The sequence below is a fragment of the Gossypium hirsutum genome, chromosome A09, assembly GCF_007990345.1.
Source record: "Gossypium hirsutum isolate 1008001.06 chromosome A09, Gossypium_hirsutum_v2.1, whole genome shotgun sequence".
Classification (NCBI taxonomy): Eukaryota; Viridiplantae; Streptophyta; class Magnoliopsida; order Malvales; family Malvaceae; genus Gossypium; species Gossypium hirsutum.
Genome location: NC_053432.1, coordinates 59,683,168 through 59,687,560, shown reverse-complemented (window position 1 = coordinate 59,687,560; position 4,393 = coordinate 59,683,168). Strand labels below are relative to the sequence as shown.

Below are 4,393 nucleotides of genomic sequence, written 5' to 3'. Positions count from 1 at the left end.
CTATTATTTAACCTAAAATAAAAGGGATTTGTTTTAATCTAAAATTAACTAAACTAATTAACTAATAAACACGACAGAGAGTGAATGAAATAATCGAATAAACCAATGATAAAGACAATACCCAAGGAAGAATCCACCTAGACTTCACTTATTATTCTGACTCTAAATCAAACGATTTATTCACTTGCCTTGATCCGTAGAAATCCCTAAATTATGTTAATATCTCTTTTGAGACTAAGAACAACTGACTCTAGGTTGATTAATTGAAATCTCTTTCTAAATAAAACCCCTATTGTCGCGTTAACTCAATTTATGGATTCCCTTATTAGATTTGACTCTAATCCGCCAGATTTATGGCAATCAAATCCGCTTAATTATGCTATATCTACTCTTAAACAGGGACTTTTACTCAACTAAATAAGCACATCAAACTTGAATTAATATCCTGAAAATATTAAGGCAAGAATTAATAACACATAATTAAGAACAAGAACAAGTATTTATCATGTAATTCAGAAGATTAAATAATAAGATCTGTCATAGGTTTCATTTTCCCTAGGTATCTAGGGAATTTAGTTCATAATTTTGGGGAAAAACATCTCAAAAATAGGAAAACAACAAAACATAAAGAAACCCAAAAACTTCGAGTGAAATTGAAGGGATATCTTCAGTCTTGAAGGAGACCCTGATTCCGAGTTGAATCCGTTGGCGTTCTTCAAGTTATTTCTACTTTCTACTCCTTGTGTCCCCCTTAGGTCCTCTTTTAGTATGTATTTATAGACTTTAGAATGCTCAGAAACGCTGAAAATTGGCTTTTTTTTGTGTTTCGGAAACAGGGATCGATATGGACACGAGCTGCCACATAGGCATGTGGCCAGCCCGTGTGATCCTCAGCCCGTGTGGAATTAGTCTTGGCTGTATGGGTCTTTAAATAAGCTCGTTTCTTCTGTTTTTAGCTCGTTTTCTACTCCTTTTGTTCCCCTATGCTCTCCTAAGTGTAAAACATGAAATTAAAGGATTAAAAGCATCTAATTCACCAAATTATAAAATAAATCATCCACAAATACACTAAGCATGGGATTAAAACATGTTATATTTATGATTTATCATGAGTTGAGTAATGTTTACCTTGAAAGTGCTGAATTTAGAATAATTTACCTCGACTGTACCGTTGGAAAAACATTCAATACTGTGAAAGGATTTTCCCCATTTGTATTGCGCTTTGCAGTGGCAATTTGAGGGTTCGTTTTGTCCAACAGTACATAGTCTCCAACCTTAAATAGGTTTGTTCCATCCTTAAGCTCACCATGGCATCGCCTCGGTTCTGCATCGTGTATTCTTAGTTTCTCCTCGACATGTGTCTGCCATTCATCTAGTTCTTTGATCTATAGCCTTCGTTCTTCATGAGTTGTTCTATTTTTGTTGCATAAGCTGAAACATGGCTCCATCATGTCCTTACAAGAGGTTTCTTGCAAAGAAGGTTAAGCCACAAGGTTACTCACATTAACAAAACTTATATAATCATCTCAATTACTAGATATCTTAGCAGAATCATGAGCTTGGAGAGTAATTGATAAACCGTAATCTAGACATATTTTTACCCCATGCTTGGCATATTTATGGATGATTTTTCCTTGATTTCATTGAATTCAATGCTCCTAATCCTTTAAATTCTTGTTTTATACTTAGGTAAGCACAGGAAGGCGAAAAAAGTAAGAGACGGGCCAAAAACGGATAAATTGGGCTTAAATCAGTGTTTCACATGGCCTAGGCACTTTCACACTGGGTGATCCACACGCCCGTGTGTGACACACGGGTATACTACACACTCGTGTGACATGGCCGTGTTGACTAAGAACCAACTCAGTATTGCACACGGCCTGAGCACCTTCACATGAGCATGGCACACGGCCTTGCCTCTACCGAGCCCAAAGCTAGTTCTATTCAGAAAAGGGCACTTTTGAGAGTCTTGAAGTATTCTAAAGCCTATATAAACACCCTAGAAGAGGATTAAAAGGGACACACAGAGTTGGAGGCAGAAAGTACTCAAGACCAGCCATCGGGATCAGTTTAGAAGGAGGATTTACATCAAAACTGAGGATTTCCATCTGATCTCCTAGAAGTTCTTTGGGTTCTTTATGTTTTGTTATTTTCCAATCTTTGAGATGTTTTCCCTTATTATTATGAACTAAACTCCCTAAATACCTCAGGAAGATGAAACCTAAGTCGAATCTTATTACCCTTTGATTGATATGATAAATATTTGTTCTTATTCTTAATTATGAGTTTTAATTTTTGTTTTAATATTCTAGGGTATTAATTCAGGTTTTGATGTGCTTATTCAGTGGAGCAAAAGTCCCTATTTAAGAGTAGATCATTCATAATTAAGCAGAGTTGAATGCAATCCTAGAGATACGACAACATAAACCTGCCGGATTAGAGTCAAATCTAATAAGGGAATCCATAGATTGAGTTAATGCGACAATAGGGGTTTTATTTAGAAAGAGATTTCAATTAATCAACCTAGAGTCAGTTTTTTTTAGTCTAGAAAGAGATATTAACATAAATCAGGGATTTCTATGGAATAAGTCAAATGAATAAATCGTCTAAGTCAACAGTAAGAACTGAAGTCTAGGTGGATTCTTCCTTGGGTATTGTCTTCTCTATTGGTTTTTGCTAAAGTGTTTTCTAAACTTCATCTTTGTTGTAATCTTAGTTAATTAGAAAATTAGTTTAATTTTAAAAACACCTTTTAATTTTTAGCCTAGATAATAAAAAGAGAGTAACTACTAGTACTCTTAGTCCTTATGGATACGATATTCCGGTCTCACCATAGCTATACTATTGTTCGATAGGTGCGCTTGCCTTAGGTCGAATTTTTAGTTAGTTTCACGACCATCAAGTTTTTGGCACCGTTGCCGGGGATTAAGATATTAGGAAAACTTAATTTTATTACTTTAGCCATTTATTTTTATTGCAATTTAAATTTATTTTTGCTTAAATGATTAAAATTTTCTTTTATTTGCTTCTGGCAGGTTTTTATAGTTTATAACTAGAAGAAACCCGTCAAGACCTCTACTTTTTGATAGTGAGATTGAAAGTACAGCTCGGAGAAACTAAAGAGAAATAAGGCAAAGCCTACGATACATAGAGGAAGGGCAAGAGGATGATAGTCAAACTACAATCAAGAGGATGGCTGAAAATCAGAATAATCAACTACCTCATGTGGTTGCCGTAAACCCAATAAATCAAAATCCTGCTCCTCGTACTATGTATGATTATGCTAAACCTACTTTAACAAGAGCTAAATTGAGTATAGTTAGACCTGCTATTGTTGCAAATAATTTTGAACTGAAACCTAACACGATTCAAATGATACAACAGTTTGTTCAGTTTGAAGGTTTGCAGGACAAGGATCCAAACACTCATTTGGTGAGTTTTCTGGAGTTCTGCGACACTTTTAAGATCAATGGCATTTTTGACGATGCCATACACCTTCGGTTGTTTCCATTCTCATTGAGGAACAATGCTAAGCAATGGTTGAACTCGTTACCACGAGGGTCAATCACAACTTGGGAACAAATGACCTAAAAATTGTTACTAAAATATTTTCTGCTGGCTAAAATGGCTAAACTAAGGAATGATATCTCTTCTTTTTGTGTAGATGGATTTAGAAACTCTTTATGATGCATGGGAAAGATACAAAGATCTTTTGAGAAGGTGCCCTCACCATGGGTTACCCTTATGGTTGCAGGTTCAGACGTTTTACAATGGTGTGAACCCCTAAACAAGGCAACTAATCGACACAGCCGCCGGTGGAACATTAGACAACAAGACACCTGAAGAGGCTTATGAATTTATTGGAGAGATGTCACTGAATAAGTATTAGTGGCAAGTCATGAGAACAAAGCCGACAAAAGCAGCTGGTGTTTTCAACCTCGATGCAGTCACTATGCTATCAAACCAGGTAGAACTTTTGAATAAAAAGATTGATGGTTTATATGGTTCTACTCAGGTACATCTAGTGATGAGGTGTGATTCAAATGGAGGAATGCACAACCCAGATTATCCACCCTTCAACCCTGGCACCTAGGAGGAACAAGTTCAATATATAGGTAATAATCATTCTAGATCTCAAAATAACCCATACAGTAACACTTATAATGTAGGTTGGAGGAACCATCCCAACTTCTCGTGGGGTGGCCAAGGAAATCAAAGGCCACAACATACCTCGGGTTTTCAAAAACCACCTTACCAATAGGAAAAGATGCCAAACCTTGAGGAGATGCTAACAAAATTTATCTCAGTGTCAGAAACCCATTTTCAGAATACCGAAACAATACTTAAGAATCAACAAGCATTGATCCAAGGACTCGAAACTCAGATAGGCCAG

At 36.1% G+C, this 4,393-nt stretch overlaps 1 non-coding gene across 1 annotated transcript; it reads right to left on the bottom strand.

Moving 5' to 3' along the window:
- Nucleotides 1-3,630: 3,630 nt before the first annotated feature.
- Nucleotides 3,631-3,738, bottom strand: LOC121207317 (small nucleolar RNA R71). The gene has a single exon (XR_005902408.1). It is a non-coding gene; the product is annotated as a small nucleolar RNA R71 (small nucleolar RNA).
- Nucleotides 3,739-4,393: the final 655 nt, after the last annotated feature.